Source organism: Mesoplodon mirus (assembly GCF_964341445.2).
Source record: "Mesoplodon mirus genome assembly, chromosome: 2".
Taxonomy (NCBI): domain Eukaryota; kingdom Metazoa; phylum Chordata; class Mammalia; order Artiodactyla; family Ziphiidae; genus Mesoplodon; species Mesoplodon mirus.
Genome location: NC_138977.1, coordinates 21102001 through 21123956, shown reverse-complemented (window position 1 = coordinate 21123956; position 21956 = coordinate 21102001). Strand labels below are relative to the sequence as shown.

The following is a 21956-nucleotide window of genomic DNA, read 5'->3' as shown; positions in this document are numbered from 1 at the left end:
ATTTGTGAAAAATTGGTTTGCTGTTAATAGCCCTATTTTGTTTTTAGAACCTAATATATTGTGGGTTCGTGGTCCCCAGTCTGGAGTTTTCAAACTCCTAGGGACCTGCAAACAGATTGGCACCACTGGTCATGTTATCCTGGTCAGAAGTACTGATTTGAAGTAGTTTATCTTTGATTGATTTATTAAAAATGAGCAAATATTGTTTCTTACTTAAAAATGGCAATTTGTTTAGTTCACTGAATTTTTCATAAGATGGAATTCATGGAGTAAAAATAACAAAAAATTCCTTTGGGAAAGAGTCATGTCAGACTGAAGCCTGATCTCTGCAACTGTCATATATGTGAGATTGTTGCCTCTAGAGATTTGATTGATTGAATTAATGTATTCATTTGTAAAGCTAAAAAGAAAGACTATTTAGGTGAATTTTACTTTTTTAAAAAATTGAGGTATAATTGACATACAACACTATATTAGTTTCAGGTATACAGCATAATGATATGATATTTGTATATATTGTGAAATGATCACCACGAAAAGTTAGTTAGCATCCATCACCACACATAGTTATGACGGTTTTTGTTTTTTTTTCCTGTGATGAGAACGTGTAAGATTTACTCTCTCACCACCTTTCAAATATACAATACAGTATCATTAACTATAATCACCATGCTGTACATAATATCCCCAGGGCTTGTTTATTTTATAACTGGAAGCTTGTGCCTTTTGTCCACCATTGGTCATTTCTGAATTTTACTTTATGGTTAATATCAAAGTTTAATGAGCTACTTTTTATCCCACATTAAAATTTTTGATGGAAGATGCAAGTGGTTTTATGATTTTTGTGATGAGAATACCTGTGGAGGTTGGTACATCTTATATATATTATTATCCTTAATGCAATGGATACGTGATACTGAATTCATATTCTCAAAGTAACTTTTTTATACTGGATTAAGAGATATACAAAATAATATCCTTTGTTGTTTTCAGGAACAGTGATATTTTTTTCTCTGTTTTTTTTTTTTTTGCGGTACGCGGGCCTCTCACCGTTGTGGCCTCTCACCATTGTGGCCTCTCCCGTTGTGGACCACAGGCCCCAGACGCGCAGGCTCAGTGGCCATGGCTCACAGGTCCAGCCGCTCCACGGCATGTGGGATCTTCCTGGACCAGGGCACGAACCCGTGTCCCCTGTATCGGCAGGCGGACTCTCAACCACTGCGCCACTAGGGAAGCCCTTTTCTCTGTTTTTGATTGATTGTTTTACTTCTTTTTCTTTGAGGAAGGGGAGGAGGTCATGGTTAGACTAGCAGCACATGCCAGCATCAAGCACCAAGCACTATGGATGAATATCACACTCCACCACCAATTTCTCCAGATCATTGTAAAAGCACTAAAGCTGTTACTGAAGACTTAATTTTCTATGAATTCACTTTGAAACATTTAAAAATTAAAACAAACATTAAATGAATACTTGTAGAATTACTTGTTTACAGTCCAATTTAATTTTAAGAAAGCTTTGCTTATCATATTCTTAAATGGCTTAAATATGCTGATAAAACTTTCTCATTCTAGTGATTTACAGTCTTGTTTTTCAGGTTGGTGTTTAAAATACCTAACCTCAATTCTTCTTATGGCAAGTTAAACTTTTTCCTGTTCAGTCTGTAGGTGGAGGGAAAGTAACCGAGTTATTTGCATTTTCTCTGGGCTGCATTTGTATGTTTGAGGATTACTAGGAAGCTCTCTATTCTTGTTAGCTCTCTTCCTTCAAACCCCATGCTGCCTCGTCTATTTTATAACACTCCTTTAGTATCCTGAAATGACATGATACTCTACTATAATTTTATAGCAGTATATAGGAAAAATTACATTAAAATTATTTTTATAAAAAATTTTAACAAGTACATTTTCAAAAATAACATGAATTTCAATATGGAAATGTTTGGGCAAGACCATAACAGGAATAATGAAGTAGTTAGGTTCTTGTACATATGTGTAGTGTCACTAGGAAGACCACTGATACAAATGCAGGTTAAAAAGAAATTGGTTGTATGAATGACTCAAAAACGAGTGGTGCTGAGAAAGTGGGTACAAATTTTTGATATGGTGAATCACTTTTGACAAGGCTCTGACCAAAACAAATCTCTTGACTTACATAGTTGTGTTTTTGAAAAATTCAGTGTGTATTAAAAATCTTTCATAAATGCTGTGTGTTTGTGTAAAACAGAGTAAAGTTCTAGACTCAGATAATTATAAACATATTTTTCACACACGTGAGTCTCTAGCCATTCATTCAGAAGACTTTAGGGACCCAAGAACATTCTTTGTTTGGGACTATCTTCTGTATTGGCAGCAAACATAAGCAAGGCTCTTTTCAGCCCATGAAAAGCCAATAATATTCCCTAGTCACTGTGCAAGCCAAAATATGATCACTTATTTTCAGAAAGACCAGCCCTAGGTGATTCTTTTGAGAACCTTTGCTCTAGGATAAGCTTTTAAACCTTAGGGCTTAGTTTTTAAAGCATCAGTAGTTTTTTCTCCTCCTCTATAGACTGTCCACTTTTTTTTTAATCCTAATATAATCAATAAAGATAAGGAATTCACATTTGCTTTTCTCAGAATATGCCTAATAGACATTGAATGGTGCAGCTATAATAATCTAGGTGTACAAATAAAATTTCAATCAAATGACCAGTTGCTAACGAACCATTGCAGGTGATTACCAAAGAGATCCTTTCATCTTCTTTAAGTGGAATTCCATTTCATGTAAAAATTGAGCATTTTATTTTAAAATACGTGGGGAAAGAATAATAACACCAAACATTTGTAGGACACTTAAGTAACAGTTAATGTTACTTGCCTTATCTCTTATTTTTAAGTTTGCTAACCATCTGATAAAGCAGGCATTATTTATACCTTCACCTTACAAAAGCAAAATCAGAGCTCAGTTACCTTGCTCAAGGTCACACAACTGATAAATAGTAGAGCCAGGATTTAAACTTGGGTTTTTCTGACTCTACAGCAGTTCTAAAATTGCAGTGGTGTTCAGATAAAATCTTTTTGAAAGTGGATCACCACTGTTAAAATGTGTCTAGCACAGACCTTCAGAGAAGCTTTCTTAATTTTTAATAACATATTTATCTGTAATTCCTCTTAGTTTCTCTTTTTTGGGGGCAGCTATATGTATGGGATATAAAAGTGACCTATGCACAGAAATTCTACTTGCTGGTGTTTAAATTTCAAAATGGCCGTGAGAAATTGATGGCGACCCATGCTCCAAACTTGCCAGCATCATGATGCTCATCAGTGACAAGCATATGAGCTTAGTCTCCCTGTGTGGTCCAAAATGATAGAAAATATGAAAACACTGCCATGTACTTGACAAAAACTACATAAATAATAAAACCCAGAAGGCAGAGGATAATGGCTTATTTTTTGTCAACTTCAACTAATGGGAAAGCCCGCTTGAAAATTCTTCTGGTGCCAGTTACTAGTGAAGAAAATGAGTTTACATTGCTGCCACTGGTGATATTTGTGACTTCCAGATAAACAGTACCTTTTAGTCTCCTGTGTGGTGTTCTTTTCAGCATTAATAAATTTATTTAAAATAAAGTCATGAATGGATCAAATGAATTCTTGTGCTTGACAGTGAAATAATCAGATTTTCACTTATGTTTAAAATTTAGAGAGGCTTCCCATTAAAAATCGCATTTGTCATAGTTGCTGACACAGCCTCGTTCCCTTCTCTGCTAGAAGGCCAATGAAGACCTAGAAACATGTACAGTATTGGAGGGAAAAAAAGACTGACACTGCTAGAAATTTTAATGCATTTCCTCCACCTAGAAGGAGCCGAACTGGGAAAAACCAGATTGTCTGATGAAACAGATAGCCCAGCCAGTCTAAAGTAGGAAATGTAGTTTGCTGCTTCCGTGACATCTGCTGCTTGTTCAAACACCCATGATCTTTAAACAGTGAGAAAATGAGGCTGTTCTCCATCTGCTGCAGGGGTGCTGTTTTTCTTAGGAGGCTATAGTATTACCATGACTTATGCCTCCGTTGTCTTATGTCTTTCCACATCCGTCCAGCAGCTGTATGAACAATAGAAAGCAGCAAGAACATGAAGGACTGGGAGAGTTGGAGCTGCTGACTGCTTGCATCCTGAAAGGAAGAGGTCTCCTCAGGTAGAGGGTTCAAGGTGGGAATGGAGAACTAAATTGTAGGCATTTTAGTCTTTGATGATCCTTTTTCAGACCAGCAGTATTTAAGGAGAAGGTTCCTCTGCAGTCCAGAAGAGCAGCTTTAAAATAATGCCTGAGAGTCACTGAGAACTGGGCTTGTAACTCTTCACATTCCTGCTACAGCATTGCAAAGGGGTTTCTATAACCATCCAAGAGTGCAGTGAGCCAGGCCACACCCTCTGTTGATGGTGGACACCATCATCATCATAGAAGAGGCAATAGAAAAACTCAACAATGTGTGATCTATTAACAAATACTGTACTTGAGGATAAAAGTCCTTCATCCTGAAGGTGCAAGAGAGAAGCACATTTTGGGGAAATATTTACAACTAGAAGAACATTTAGAAAACAGTTTACCATAAGAGAACATAGAAGATATGGTATCTATGAAACTACAGCAGGGAACTATAAGAAAACAAACTCATGCTTTAATAAAGGTGAGGAAAGATTGCAAGGAACACTAAAACTGAGAGCCAGATTTAAGTCTGCAGAGGTGGCAAGAAGAATTACTGTCTTGGAAAACTAAATCAGTGATGTGAAGAACAAACCTCAGGAAGTTTCTTAGATTTTAGAGGATCAAGGAGTGCCAACAATGGGAGAGAGAACTGAAATTCAGTCTAAGAAATATAAATGGTTGATAAAAATATGAAAATAATTCAGCCTTATTATGTAAAGAAATGTAAATGAAAATAATGAGTTCTCACTTTGAGCCAATCAAATTAACAAATATTAATCATGACATACTTCAGACACAAGTTCAGTTAAAAAAAAAGATGCTGTTTAAATGTACAGTTCCTTAATACTTCAATAAAAAACTAACACAACATTGTAAATCAACTGTACTTCAATAAAAAATGTACAGTCGTTTAGATTGATAACATTTTCTTAAAGAGGTTAGCACTTTATCTAAAGGAATAATGCATATGTAATAAGATTTATATATAAGGAAAATAGAAATTGGAAAAAATCCAGTAAACTGTGAGAGACTTAAATGTAGTAATAATTTATAGCCTTAAAATCATGGTTTTGAAAATATCTAGTGATATGGAAGTGTCCTTCTCTAATGTAGTTTCAGTGTTTCCGAAGCTGAATGCTAATCGAGGAAAAAGAAAAATATATTAAGTGGGAAATAAATTTGGGAAGCTGCTTGCTACCCAAATTTGTTATGATTTGCTTCCTAAGTCATTTATTAAAAGTCATAATAAATATTAGCATATTATAGGCTCTGAGAAATCCTGCAGTAAAGACATCTACTAACCATTTTACACCACAAAAACACTGTTTTTAGTGGAACATCTCCCAGAAGAATGTTCTTTAAATACCAGTTTGGGAAACAGTATGTTTATGAAATAGAAGTAAATACACCAAATAACTTAAAATTATCTCTGAATAGTGAAATTGTTTTATACTTATATGTAACTCAAATTTTCTTAAAGAATTTCTTCAATAAGAATGCAATACTTTTTTCTAGTATAAGAAAGTACGGCAAATGTATTTAAAAAATTTGGGGGAACTCCAGCTGTAAAACTTAATAGTCATTAGAGGAACCATCATTCTGGTGGAATTCATGTCACGATTACTTGCTATTACAGAATTTTGGATTAGACAGGTATTTTAAAAGTGGAGGGAGATATTTTGACCAAATCTTTAGTGATACTGACTTAGTTCCTCCTTAACTATGAATGATGACTTTCAATAGACTAACAAATTGAGTTCTCCTGAGTCAAAATAGAATGAAAATAGTTATTGTTTGTTTGTTTTAATCAAAGAACTGAATACAACCCTTACATTATTTGTTATTAACCCTAACCATATGAAAAATAGTTCAGGGAGGTTAGTTGCTGTTGGTGGTTGAGGGGTGTGTGTGTGTATGTGCACGCTGTGTGTTTAAACTTTCTAACTTCTTCATTTCTTCATTTTTAATACATCAAAGGGAAAAACACTGTAATCCTACCTCTTCAGAGTCTTTCTCCGCCCTTTCCAAATCAACTTAAATTCTTCTAATTATTCACAGATGAGATGAAGTCCAAAGGATTTTTGTTCATGTTATTCTGTTTTTTCTTCTCTTTCTTTTAGAGATGACTACCTTTCTTTTTGCAGCTATATTAATAGATATGCACATCAATCTAGTTTACTATTGCCCTGATCATATTTTATTAATGCAAGAATTTTTGGACTAACAGGAAAATCTGGAAGTGATTTAGATCCTTGCCTTTTTGAAAAATTTGAATTGTGGTCCCATCAGACTGTCTAGAGCAAGTTAAATGGGAAGGTGAGAGAATTAAGCTTCAAGAGGCTACGCTTTGTTAGAATGGGTAATATTCACTGTAAGTTGTAAAGTGAAGTTGAAAGAAATGCGTGTTTTAGTTAATAATTCTTTAAAAAAAAACAGCTTCCCATCTTTTCAGTTATCCAAATGAATTTTTTATGATTTAAATGAAGGCTATATAGCACACAACATGCATACCCTTCCCATGAGGGGTGCTTCAGTGCCGAAGAGTCAATAGACCAGTCTTACCTGGTGTTCTGTAGTGTGTATAGGGTAAAATAGCATTTCTTCCCTCACATTAATTGACTAGGTAAGATATAATTTCAGAAGACCTTCTGCACATTTATTTTTAGAACAGTCAAAGAAAGTACTGGAATCCTCAAGTGGTTAGCTCCTGCATTCTTGATTTGGTGAACACTTTGATCAGTGTAGTGTAGCAGTTTTGCAGCCAAATCCGAAACCAGGTGGTGTAAAGATAATGAACCTTAAAACAATGGGCTTCATTTCAGTGACAAGGCTTAAAAAAAGGGGTTAATATGCAGTAAAAATAACAGAGAAACCTGTGAAAATAAAAATACTTTTGAGTTCTTTTGGCTGCGACTGTGAGCAAAAATTATTTAATTGCATATTAATGACTAAAGGGTTGTGTGGTTAGGGTTTCAAAAGTAAATTATTTCCATTTCATCCAATGAAAAAATCCTCTTCTTCCTGGGTCTCCAGGAGCTCAGTTAATGTTTTGCATTGTGATCAATGTGGTTTTGGGGATTTTCATCTGTAACTAATTAGAACTTTTTTTTTTTTTTCTTAATTTGAAATTCCACCTCCTTGGTGAAACTCTCTAATTGGAATAAGAAAAACAAATTTTTCTGTCCCATTCTCTCTTCACAAGTGATTCCCTATCAATTCCTAAACTGGGTGTAGCACTGCTGATGAAGGGAGAACTTGAAGGTTGAAAGAATTAATGTGGCCTATCACTTTATTCTGTATCCAGATTTTTTTTTTTTTTTTTTTTTTTTTACCAAGAGGGGAAAATTTGGTCTCCTTTGGGTAGGGAAGAAATAACATAAGGTCTGAGAATTATATATGCTACAAACTTCAGGAGCAAAAATTGTGTATTCATAAGTGTTTAGAGATCCAGAAACGTCGTTAAAATGCTGAACAACTACTGTTCCCCAAATAGTCATCAGATGTTACAGAATGAGATATATAATCCCAAGGGGCAGCTTTTGAGAACAAGGGCCATTTCTTATTTGTTAATTCACAGGTCTTGAATAGCAGTTTTTACATAAAAGGTTTGCTTAAATATCCATCAAGAAAGTTAAAAAACTGAGGCATAAGGATTCAATTTATGAATTAAATTGTATCTATCTTATTAAACTTGTTCTATCTATTGGTCTTTTACAGCTAGGCATCTTTTTTCTTTTTTAAATAAGAGGTGTTTGCTACTTATACTCCATGTTTTTCAAGCTTTGTATGGGTTTTCTCATCCTCCTATTAATAAGTACTGAGATTATATTATAGGAAATGCTGTTTTATAATAGTTGGAACTAGCTTTTAAGTTTGTCAGTCCCATGTCTTCTTGATTCTAGGCATTTCTCCTGCCAGTCTCTCCTAGAAGTTCTTGGACTAAGTCCACCTAAAAGTTCACCTTATGTGTCTCTTTTACAGATCCCATTGCATCCTATTTTATTCTATCCCATTCTTTTATTCCTTCCTATATGTGTATATATTTTTCATTTTGGTCTTGAGAGTTATAGATAGTGTAGTGCAGTGATTAAGGGAAAGGACACTGCAGCTAAACTGGATTCAAATTCCAGTTCTGCTACTTGCTAGCTGGACGATTTATGGTAAATTATTTAAGCCCTCTGTGTGTCACTTTCCTGATAGATAAAATTGGCATACTAATATCACCTCTCAGAGCTGTTGTAAGATTAAATGTGGTACTGCATGTAAAGTGCTTGGAACAATGTTTAGTGCACATCTAAATTCCTTTGTCTATCTTTGAAGACTGATTAGAACTTGATATTATGTATTATGTATTTCATCCCAGAGTATGTTCTGACCCAGTTTGATGGTCGTATTTCACTTTGACCAAGTTTGAACTCTTTGGTCTGCCCTGCATGTTCCTAGAATACTCTCCACACTGCTTCAGCTACTTGAATTCTAATTATCTGGGAGGGTGCGTGTCAAGCCTTCTATCCTACCCTTTTCTTACTATCAAAGTAAAGACATGGTCCCTGAACTCACAAAACTCATAGAGATTGCAATCCTTTTTAGTGCAGACACAGAAATTGCTTTTTAGTATCCCCAAACATTCTGTATTACAGCACTGAGCAAAAATGTTACCCAGTAAATACATGCTGGTTATAAAATTGTGCTTGTTGCTAATCTATTTAATAAAAGAGAAATGATATATAATAATATAGGTCTGAATATACTTTTTCTATTTACAATTCCAGTTGTATGCTTACTAATAGATTAGGAATAATCAGAGGTTGTTTTCACATTGTATATTCCCCAGACCTATTGTTTGAATGAAGTAGGATCATCCTAAGGCTGAATTTCATACAGGTAGGTGAATAGTTTGTATTTACTGCTTGGTATACACTTAAGCTATGAGGAAACTATACATTTTAGTGAAAATAATAATAGTAACCTTGCTGTACAGCAGGAACTATAACATAACATTGTAAATCAACTATACTCTAGTAAAAATTAAAAAATAGTAGTAGTAGTTAACTTTATATAGTGCTTACTGTGTGCCACATGGTACCTGTCTACCAACACTGAATCTGGACTGAAAAGCTTTAAAAAAATGAGGACAAGATGACTTGGGGAGATTCCAAATTTAATTATTTTTTTAATGAAAGATTTTAGTTTAGAGAGTTTTGTGTTTAATAGAGATGGTGCTTCTAGATAGCCCACCGGGCTGTATCTGGCCCTGGGGGATATCAGATGGTGGAGGTCACCATAAGAAGTAAAGTGGGACAGTGGAGGACACTGTCCTTGCAACATGGAGTGGTGAATAACAGTTCTGAGGTTTTCTTTTCCACTGAAAGTCTCTCCAAGGACTTCAGGCTATTCAAACTGAAAGGTGAAGAAAATAGTAGCACTCTGTATTTATTTTGCAGTATCTATTTGGTTTCTAATTTAGGCTGTGTATTTTCCTTTAATGTTTCATTTTGACATAATATATTTTAAAATGGACTTTTCTTGTGGATAAACATTTTATGATACGATTTTCTTAAGTTCTAGGCGACAATGTGGCTGTGTTTTATTTACTTGAATCACATGTGATGAGAACCAGACTCAAACTTACTTCAGAAATAGTGTTAATTATACAAATGAAAGAGGCAGTATCTTTTTGATTCATCTACACATTTCAGAGTTGCACTATAGTGCACTCCTAAAACCATATCTGAATAATCATACATCTTCTAATGTTGGTAGGTATTTTATACTTGCCCATTGGAAGTTATATTTAATTAAATGACTACACAATAATGTGTGGTTGTCAGGTAGGATGAGATTCAGCATATGGGTAGCTACAGTAGTCCCCCCTTATCTGTGATTTTGCCTTCCGAGGTCTAAGTTACCGTCAGCCAACCAAGGTCTCAAAATATTAAATGGAAAATTCCAGAAATAAACAATTCATAAGTTTTAAATTGCACACCATTCTGGGTAGTATGATGAAATCTTACGTCATCCCACCTGGGAGGTGAATCATCTCTTTGTCTAGCGTTACCCATGCTGTATACCCTACCCACCAGTTAGTCACTCAGTAGCTGACTCCGTTATCAGATGAACTCTTGAGGTATTGCAGTGCTTGTGTTCAAGTAACCCTTGTTTTACTTCATAATGGCTCCAAAATACAAGAGTAGTGATGCTGGCAGTTCAGATATTCTCTCATTGTGCCTAATTTATAAATGAAGCTTCATCACAGGTATGTATGTCTAGGAAAAGACATCGTATATATAGGGTTTAGTACTATTCAGTTGTAGGTGTCCACTGGGGGTCTTGGAGCATCATATCCTACACGGATAAAGGCGGGGCTGTAGTATATGGTAATGAGGTTAAAGGTAATGGAAGATAGATTCAAATGTACATGACAAATTGTGTACTTAAATTGTTCTCTTAATTACTGTATATTTTAGTTGATCTCCTACTGGCATATATAAATTAAGAAAAAGTCTGAAAATGTTGGTAGGTCATGTTATGTTCTCAGGTATCAACGTTTGGAGGGGCCAAATTCAAGGAATATATGTAGCAGTAGCTGTGCTGGAAAGAAACAGTGGTCTGTGGCTAGAGTGCCCATCACTGGAATCTAGTCTCCAGATGACCCTCTCTTTGGGATACCACCCCAACATGGATCTCAACCTCTCCCATTTTGCACCTCCTTTATGGCAGGTGGGCAGTAATGGTGGCAGGTGGGAGGATGTCAGGATAAAAGCCTGGATTAAAAAAAACCCTTCAGTTATTAAAAAATTCAACTTCAAGTTACTGTTGGAGATTTTGCGGGGAGAAGTAGAGGTATAAGGAGGGTTAGAAAGTCATTTTGGATATTAGGGTGACCTGAATTCCATAGGAAGGAAATGTTTATTAGGTGCCATTTCTGAGCCACATAATTTTGTATTTCTTTTACAAATGGTTCATTTAATAAGAGTCAGAGACTTATTAAAAGACTTAACTTGTATAGAAGTAGATCATTTCTTAGAATTTCTTGACTGTGTAGATTAGGAACTTGACTTATATTAGGCATTGGACAAAGGCACCGGACAAGCTCAAGGCACTTTAATTATGTTTTGGAAAATACTAGGACTGGAGGTTGAAAGTCAACAAAAAGTCAAACTCTCTTGATTGACTTTTAATCAAGTTTATTTAAATCATATTTAAAATTGTAAATCTTGAACTTATTTTTTTCTATTTAAATATGTTCTTTATATGACACAAATATTTTAATAACTGGTATATGGAGGTTTGTTTTATAGTTTACAAATGATATATTTCAATACAGTAATTTATAGAATAAGAATTAAGTTTATGGATATAGTCTAGTTTAATTAAGAAATATAAATGTAGACTTATTTTTATTAAAACTCAAAAGAATATAGTATGTAGTTCAAAACACAAAGCTGTTCATATTGTTTTCTAAAATTTTCAGCAGTTCCTATTGCCTTCAAGATGAAGTCCAACATCTCTTTCAAGGAGGCCTCATCTTTTTCATTTATTCCTTTGCAAAGCTTCTCTTTGTCCCCAGCCTGCTCCCCCTCCCATTCCTAATAGGGGTTTTGTCACCATCTATCTTCTCAAGTGTTACCTTAACACATCCCTGTAGCTTTTTAGAGGGTGACCATATGTTTAATAGATAAAATATAGGTCTTGAGAGACGTCTGTCAACCTTCTGCCTTGTACCAGTGTCCACCCATGCTCTCCCTGATATTTAGAATAGCAGTATTCTTATACAGTCGTATTCTCTCTATCTCCTCTTACTCTTCCTGTCTTTTTCTTTGCTAACTCCTTTTTTACAAACTCTTTTCCCTTAGCAATCCTGGCCCAATCTGAGCATCCAACTGTTGCTATAACTCTTTGGAAAGAAGTTGTCTGTGTTCCTGACTACCCATTCATTGTTCATTTCATTGTCTGTAGCTAGACTTGCTTTCATCAAGTCACTAATGACTATTGATTTGCCACATCTCATAGATACTTGTTTTAGGCACTGGCATATTCCCTGTATCCAGTGGTGCTGCATATTAAGCACACAGTAAGTATTTGTTACATGATGACATTTTTCACTTGCATTATCTTCTCTTCATTTATCTGACTTCACCTTCTCTAGGCTCTTTTACTGGCTTCTTAAATATCTGTGTTCTCTCTAAGGTTCTCATTCTACCATAATTTTTACTCTTCTCTGGATAGAAACTCCATTTACAAACATATCTCCAAATGTGGAGCAGGTCTCTCACCCTAAGTCTTGGCCCATAGTAAAAGACCTCAATCTTTTTGTGTGTTCATGGAGTCTCAAAGTCAGGATGTCCAATTTTGAACTCATTACCTATCCCATAAAGTATAGTCCTTTTATGTTATTACCTGTAAGTGACATCACCAGATACTCTGAACACTGAAACCAGATCTAGAAACAACTAATTCTTGCTGCCTCTAATAACTTAATGTTGAGTCTTCCTCTTCTCTTTATTCCTCCATCTTAGGGCCTGGGTCAGTGCCATCTCAATTTTCACCTGGAATGGACTTGGTTTAGTCTCTCCACGTGCCTCTCTAACTTTGGCTATCTATGTTTTCTTTTTCTTTTCTTCTCTTTTTTATTTATTTTTTAACCTAAAGAAAAGTTTTTAGAGTTTCACTGGGGTACATAACATTTTTTTTTTCTGGAGCAGATTGAAAATATTTGTTTGTGAACCCTTAGAAAAACAGAATTTTTCCAAACCTTCCAAAAGTGATTGACACGTTGCTCAATACGTGTTTATGATTTTGAAACAGTTACTGTATTTTTTGAAGTTAGTTTTAGCTGCATATTAAGATCACAATTTACTTCTTTACTCAGTTAAAAAGAGAGCTTCTCAGTGCTGTTGGCTTTGGGAATGGGGAAACTAATGTGATCACATTTCCTTGGAAGGGGCCAAAAAGTGTCCTTTGTTTCCAGTGTTGAAGGATAAGTATAACTTTAACAGTTGTATTTGAGGGAAAGGCCATTCTAGGCAGAGGGAAGACAAAAGCCAGTGCTTAATGCAATGAAAAGAAGCAGAGTGAAAATATTCTTGGAACATGAAAATAATGTTTGGATTTATGCAAATGCATTTGACTTAAATAAATAAATAAATATTTTTAGATTTATTTATTTATTTGGCTGTGTTGAGTCTTTGTTGCTGGGTGAAGGCTTTCTCTAGTTGTGGCGAGCTGGGGCTACTCTTCATTGCAGTGTGTGGGCTTCACATTTGCAGTGGCTTCTCTTGTTGCAGAGCATGGGCTCTAGGCACTTGGGCTTCAGTAGTTGTGGCACACAGGCTCAGTAGTTGTGGCACATGGGCTTAGTTGGTCTGCAGCATGTGGGATCTTCCTGGACCAGGGCTCGAACCTGTGTCCTCTGCATTGGCAGGTGGATTCTTAACCATTGTGCCACCAGGGAAGTCCCTCATTTGACTTATTTTTAATCAAAAGTATTGGTAAGAAAAGAATAATGTTTGCATAGTAACGTTAATTTATTTAGACAAATACTTCATCTCAGGGATTCCCAATTTGGCAGACTAAATGTGATGGATTGAATACTGCCCTTTAATTTCTTCCACAACTCCTAGTTTCTTGTTAGCACTGCTTATTTACATAGTAGTATGAGTCTCCATGGAGTCATTATTTAAAAGTCGAATGTTAGCACACTCTGAGGATAGGGCCAAAAATAAAAGACTGTCTTAACTTTGTCTAAAGCCTCCTTTTTTTTTAAACAATAAAGCTGTAATTTGTTTAAAATAATTTCTTACTGTCTTTCACACACATATACACACACATAAAGGAGGCATACTACTTTGTATTTCTGCTTGCTAGATAACTTGTGAACTTCATTTATTCTTTCTATAATGTAAAGGATAAAACCTCCATAGCTGTTCTCTTAAAGTCTAAAATCATTATTCATGTATTGTATGAAAACAATTTTACACTTTTTTTCTTCAAACCTTTTCCCTTTATATACTACACCAGAAGAAAGCCAAATTTTTCCTGTGATGCTAAAATTTCTTCCAGATCACATGCTGAAGTACCCTTTCCGTTTTTCCTTTGAGATCCTTCTGAAGTGATCAATTGTAGACTTTTAAGTGTATATGGCCAGGTCTTTAATGTGAGCTACTCTGTCTAAATTTAAACTCTTCAGATAGCATCTATCTGCAGTATTCAGCTTTGCATATGGGCTACACTTTAACCAGGTAGTATTTAGTTTTCTTCTTTTAGATTACACTGAAATTAGGGGTGTGTTCCATCTGTATTGTATGGGTTCAAAAGACCTGCTTGATTTTGAATTACTCTTATTTATTATAAAATAGAATGTGACTGTTTCTAAGTATATATACTTTTCCTAATTAGTAATACTATATTTAAATTATTTTCCTTGAGATCATGTAAGCATTTCTTTAAATATTTTATTTTATTTTATTTTTTATTTTATTTTATTTTTGGCTGTGTTGGGTCTTCGTTTCTGTGCTAGGGCTTTCTCCAGTTGCGGCAAGTGGGGGCCGCTCTTCATCGCGGTGCGCGGACCTCTCACTATCGTGGCCTCTCTTGTTGTGGAGCACAGGCTCCAGACGCGCAGGCTCAGTAGTTGTGGCTCACGGGCCTAGTTGCTCCGCGGCATGTGGGATCTTCCCAGACCAGGGCTCGAACCCGTGTCCCCTGCATTGGCAGGCAGATTCTCAACCACTGTGCCACCAGGGAAGCCCTAGGGTTTTTTTTGTTTTTTGTTTTATAAAATGATTCATGTTTTATATATGCTTGGCTTTTTAAACTTTTTTTTCTAAAGAAATGAAGCTGAATGGTTATAAAGAACAGCAGCTCCGCTTTCCCCTTTGAGACCTGGTCAGTTTCTGTGTAAGGAATAGCAAATATCTTGCAGATTGAATAAATTATTAGTAGTACTTTTAAGGTGATATTTAGCAAGCCTTATGGGTAATGGAGTTGAAAATATATGTAATCTATATGTTATAAAGTTACATTACTTAGGGAAGAAATTGTGGAGAAATTTAGATTTTAAAGAAATGTATCGTGTTGTTGTAAACAGCCTTTTAAAATTCTATTTTTATAAATTCTGACCAGTCTTAACTAACTTTTGCTTTTAAAACTTTGGATAAAAATTCATGTTACATGAGTTCCTTCAGTGTGAACTTAGAGCTGTATTTGGGCTTGTTTTTGTGATTTTCTTCCACTGAAGTTGGAATGCGGTCTTAGGTTTTTGGCTCTCAAGGGCCATCATAGTCACACACTAATTCGTAATCACTGTGTCTGTGGAGTGTCTTGCTAATGTAGCTCGCAGTGTATTGACTTCTCCTTATTTCCAGTCAAGATTTTGGAAATGTTTCAACCAAAAACACAAAAAATTACGAATTTACCACTTGTGATGGAGAACATCTTTACCTGGTTATGCTATTTGCTGTGTGATGATTGTGGAATTACTGCAGTAATAGGAACTGTCAAGTTAGTTATCAGTGCACATTTTGGATTAAAGCATCCTTCGCTTTTATTTCTTCTCAGTCCTTTTTCTTGTTTCATTATATCGTAGAGAATGGAGAATTGGGAAGGAAAATAAATGACTTAATGTTTCATCATTTAATTCAACTTTTTTGAGTATGTGAGAGTAAATGTAAACGTTTTTGTTACAATGAGGCTTTTGCATTATCTGTGGATTTGATATTCTTCCGGCACAAAGTATCCTCTGTTAGCACAGTGAATTTATAGTGCTCCAACATTATTGATAGTCTTGCATTGGATTCTGACTTGACTCTGCAAGCTTTTTCTCTAAAACTGAGATGATACAAAGGTTAACATGACTCAGAATTCAGGATTTCCCATATCAGCACTGGAAGCTGTTCTGTGGTATGCTCTTGAAGGGCAATTACTGAGCAGTGGAAATAGCTTTAGATGAGGAGTTGAGTAACCCAAGTTCTCAAGAAGACTGTTGTTTTCGAGTTTCAGACACTCAACTGTAAAAAAATTTTTTCAGTGAGAGGTACAATATTATGTTAAATGCTGCATGTGCATTATCTTAATTCTTATAGTCAGCGTAAGCTAGGCATTATTATCTCCATTTTACAGATTGAGAAACCAAGGCTTAGAGAAGTTAAGCAGCTTGCCCAAGATTACAGCCAGTAAATATAGAGCTGGAATTCATACCCAGGGAATGTCTGGCTTCAAGACCTGGCTCTTCTCTGCTCTGTATTCTCCTTGTAAAGTACCATGTACTTATTGTGAAGATTAAATAAGCTAATATGTACATCCTTTGTAAAGTAAGCTATTAATCTTGGTATCATAAAATGTGGACATGTTTGGAATTGGAACTGTTGTTAATCCCTTATGCTATTTTAAGGCTTTACATTTACTTCATAATTTTATATATAAATATTTTATACCTTCAGGATTTCAATGTCATGTTTTTTGATTTAAGAAGTACTCATGTTATTTTTTAAAACCTTTACTAAGAGAGAAGGAAATCTATGGTTCCCTCTCCCTGCCCTTGTATTCCATGGAATTTTGTTCTGAAAAAAAAAAAAAAAGCAATAGTTTTACCTCAGAATCTTCTTTAGGGTTTTCTGAACTTCAGAATTTAATATTTTTTAATATTATTCAGTCATTATTTAATGCTGGAGAATAGGATCTTTTAACACTCCACTATTCTAAAAAAAACAAACAAAAAAACCAAGGTAAACACATTGAAAAAAATGGGTTGATTGCTTCAGTGAAGATACTGAATAGTCAAAAACTTTTAAACACTTTAGTTTACTACCTGTATATACAAGCTATTTTGAGTGTTGTGCATTACTGAAATACTTTAATGCCTTCTTTACTTAGTATGCATTGCTGAAATACCCTAAGGTTTGATTCTAGAAAGCTTGAAAATGTTTAAATTGCAAGAGGAAAACAAATGAATGCTTACTCATGTTGTAACACTTTTCTGTAATTTCCCTCAATTTTTGAGGTTGTCCTCTGGTACCTTTTATTCAGGTTAGGAATGGATTTTAAGTACTCTTGATTCCAGGTAATTTGTTTAATTGTCTTAATGCTATCTTTATAATGACTTTAAGCTGTGGCACTCTGTGAGCCAGTGCCCAAGGGCTGGATAATTGACATCCCAGCAGTGAGGTCTGCTTTCTCTTACTGGCCTCAGCAGCCTCTGTGACCTCACAATGGCGTTTTAAAAAATCTTTTAACCTCTAGTAGCTTTGAAGGCAAAGTTCTAGAATATGGTTTGGGAATTAAAAACTGATAATTTAAGTAAAACTAACTTACATACATATTTGTAGACAAAGCCCTCGAGTCTAAACTATAGTTTAAACTGTGGTTTAAATACCCTTTAAAAGCATACAAATTTTTTTCAGAATTATTTTTTAAACCCAGGAACAATATAGTGTGAAAAGTCCCTATCAGTATCACATATTTAGTGATGGTTACAAGTATTTGTTTGAAATATAAATTTGGAAATTCTATTTTTTGATTAAAGTAGAAGTATATGAAATTATTAATCTTACTTTTCAGATGGGAAAAAATTTCTTCATCTTTCATGAATAGTATGATTGATGAATCTACTGCTTATTGTTTAAGATTCTTGTTAACAATTTCAGGTATTTATGAGCATAGCCCTGTGTAAACATTCGGTAGTAGAAGATGATCTTTGGTTGCCCAGTTACTTATAAATGCTTTCTGTGAGCATGAAACTGAACTTTGGATAAAGGATATAAGAGATGATCTCTGCTCTAAGAAGCTTGGAGTGAAGAAATTATAACTTGAACTAATTTACAGGTAATATAAGTCCACACTGGCTTTGAAAGATGTTGTAGGATGTCTTCATTTATAGGAAACCCAGCTGATTAGATTGCCTGTGGTCCCCCAGGCCCACATCACATGTATCTAGGCTATATTTAGAAATATTCTATCTGAATTTTATTTACCTTCAGTCAGACTTCCTGGGTCATCATTGAGCAATCTTGTAACAGGTATTCCTCATGGCATCCTTTTGCCTCTCTGGTCTGTCTGGCCAGCGCTTTATGTGTCCTGTCACTTCAGAGACTCTTCCTTGAGTACTGACCACCTTACCAAATGATCCTCAATCCACTTTTCTAGTTTTATCTGGGCCACTCTTCTCTTATTTGCCTGTTGGCCTAGATTTTTGCATTTCTCCTCTTTTATGTAGGTTGGATCTTCTGCCTGGTCTTTCCACTTCTTTCTCTGCTTTTCGAAATCTTATGCATACTTCAAGGCTATGAATTATGACTTTGTAACTTCATGTGTGTTACTACCTGTGTTTTATTGCCTTTAAAAAATTGTGATAGAAAACATAACATTTATCATCTTAACCATTTTTAAGTATACAGTTCAGTAGGTGTTAATTATATTTCTATTGTTGGGCAACAGATTGTTACAGCTTTTGTCATCTTGTAAACTTGAAGCTCTGTTCCCATTTCTGTTGAACAGCTTCCCATTTCTCTTTCCCCCCAGCCTCTGGTAGCCACTATTCTACTTTCTGTTTCTATGAGTTTGACCACTTTAGATATATAAGTGAAATTACACAGGGTTTGTTTTTTTGATTACTGGCCTCTATCACTTTGCATAATGTCCTCAGGTTCATCCATGTTGTAGTATGTGACAGAATTTTCTTCTTTTTTAAGGCTGGATAATATTCCAGTGTATATATAAACCATATTTTGTTTATCCATCCATCCATCTGTGGGCATTTGGGATGCTTTTTACCTGTTGGCTGTTGTGAATAATGCTGCTGTGAACATGGTTCTACAAATATCTCTTTGAGATCCTGCTTTCAGTTCTTTTGGATATATACTCAGAAGGGGGATTGCTGGATCATATGGTATTTTTATTTTTAATTTTTTTAGGAACTGCCATAATGTTTTCTGTAGTGGCTCCATCATTTTATATTCCCACCAACAGTGTACCAGGGTTCCAGTTTCTCCACATCCTTTCTAACACTTGTTATTTTTTCTTTTAACCTCTTTATTAGAGTATAATTGCTTTACAATGGTGTGTTAGTTTCTGCTTTATAACAAAGTGACTCAGTTATACATATACATCTGTTCCCATATCACTTCCCTCTTGCATCTCCCTCCCTCCCACCCTCCCTATCCCACCCCTCTAGGTGGTCACAAAGCACCGAGCTGATCTCCCTGTGCTATGCGGCTACTTCCCACTAGCTATCTGTTTTATGTTTGGTATGGTAGTGTATATATGTCCATGCCACTCTCTCACTTTGTCGCAGCTTACCCTTCCCCCTCCCCATATCCTCAAGTCCATTCTCTAGTAGGTCTGTGTCTTTATTCCCGTCTTACCCCTAGGTTCTTCATGACCTTTTTTTTTTCTTAGATTCCATATATATGCGTTAGCATACGGTATTTATTTTTCTCTTTCTGACTTGCTTCACTCTGTATGACAGTCTCTAGGTCCATCCACCTCACTACAAATAACTCAATTTCATTTCTTTTTATGGCTGAGTAATATTCCATTGTATATATGTGCCACGTCTTCTTTATCCATTCATCTGTCGATGGACACTTAGGTTGCTTTCATGTCCTGGCTATTGTAAATAGAGCTGCAGTGAACATTTTAGTACATGATTCTTTTTGAATTATGGTTTTCTCAGGGTATATGCCCAATAGTGGGATTGCTGGGTTGTATGGTAGTTCTATTTTTAGTTTTTTAAGGAAGCTCCATACTGTTCTCCATAGTGGCTGTATCAATTTACATTCCCACTAACAGTGCAAGAGTGTTCCCTTTTCTCCACACCCTCTCTAGCATTTATTTTTTTGTAGATATTTTGATGATGGCCATTCTGACCAGTGTGAGATGATATCTCATTGTGGTTTTGATTTGCATTTCTTTAATGATTAATGATGTTGAGCATTCTTTCATGTGTTTGTTGGCAATCTGTATATCTTCTTTGGAGAAATGTCTGTCTAGGTCTTCTGCCCATTTTTGGATTGGGTTGTTTGTTTTTTTTGTTATTGAGCTGCATTATTTTTTCTTTTTTAATAGTAGTCAAAGTCATTCTAATAGGTGTGAGGTGATATCTCATTGTGGTTTTGATTTTTCATTTCCTTATTGATTGGTGATGTTGAACATCTTTTCCTGTGCTTGTTGGCCATTTATATATCATCTTTGGAAAACTTTTATTGTAGTCCTTTGCCCATCTTTTAATTGGGTTCCTTTTTTTTCCTGTTGTTGGTATGTAGGACTTCTTCATATATTCTGGTTATTAAACCCTTACCAGATATTTAACTTGCCTATATTTTCTCCCATTCCATAGTTGGTCTTTCCACTCTGTTGATGGTGTCCTTTAGCGTGCAGAAGCTTTTTAAGTTTGGTGTAGTCCCAGTTGTCTGTTTTTTTGTTGCCTGTGCTTTCAGTGCTATCCAAGAACTCATTGCCAAATCCAATGTCATGAAGCTTTCCCTTTATGTTTTTTTCTAGGTATTTCAGTTTAAGTCTTTAATCCATTTTGAGTTAATTTTTGTGTAAGGTAAGGGTCCGGCTTCATCCACCTTCTTTCAAATGTGGATATCTAGTTTCCCCAGCACCATTTGCTGAAGAGACTGTAGGTAAACTAGACCTTGCAAATTGTCTAATTTACTCATTAATCATACTGAAGCTAACATTTATCACTGAGTGTTAGGCATTTTGGAAACACTGTGGCTTTTTACAGGTGAGGAGGTTGAAGCACAAAGGAAGTTCAGTAACTCATCTAAGGCCAGGATAAATTGAAATGTTTTATCAATTTATTAATTCCTAGTTACTTAACAGATGTCTATTATGTACCAAGACTGTGTTTTTCAGTGAATTGGTCTCATATTGGCATTTCAGGCAAGACTGCCTAGTGTATTTAAGCATTTCAACTTGATGCTCTGTGTAGAGTGATATGATTTATGCTGATTTTGCCATTTATTAATACTTCTTGTGTGTTATTTGAATGCTCATAAGCTTGCAGTAACTGTAAAACACAGGGTTAATTAAAAAGAAAATCACCAATTCATACTTGGCATCATAATCTCATACAATTTTGTTTTTCAGACTATTAAAATGTTCTATTTTGTGAATCCAACTCAAGGTCTCTACTGATTTGGGGTTAAATACAATTGTATTCTAACAATGTTCCTTTTGCAACTTTGAACTATATAAGAAATGGATTTTATTTTGCTTTGAGATTGTGGGAACTTTATTACACTAATCTGGCAGTCAAGTCAGTTTGTCAGTTTAATTCAGATATTTGTCTGCCTACTTAATCTGATACCATTATAATGAAAAATGTACAGTCTTATATTTTTTTACCTTATTTACCACACATTTTGCTTTTAGTCTTCTTCCTTATTCTTTGTCTCTCTTGTTTATGTGTTTTAACTGGAAAATCTATTTCCTACCAAATTAAGGTCTAATTGTGGTTTACAGAAATTTTACTAGAATTGGATGATGTGAATACTAACAAAGGGCTATGAAAATACAATTATTTCTTCTGCTTTCCACTTTTTACTAGATAAACTTGGTTAGAAAAATGTTATAGATGAAAATCTAATTTATATAGTTTACTCTCAATCTGTTGCTGTCCTTTTATATAAGTAAAATCTTTAGTCTTACTTATACTTACTTAGGCTTAATATTGGCTTCTTTTTGGAAAGATGCCACACAAACTTCATATGGTATTTGTAATTTTATTATGTAGAGTACTGTATTATGTTTGCAAGC

The 21956-nt window shown here is 35.0% G+C and overlaps 1 protein-coding gene across 3 annotated transcripts in view; it reads left to right on the top strand.

Annotated features, from left to right (window-relative positions):
* Window positions 1–21956, top strand: part of BMPR1B (bone morphogenetic protein receptor type 1B) — a gene marked incomplete at its 3' end in the record, with an annotated part of 431795 nt that overhangs the window by 92019 nt on the left and 317820 nt on the right. The gene's annotated exons all lie outside the window — the stretch shown is intronic.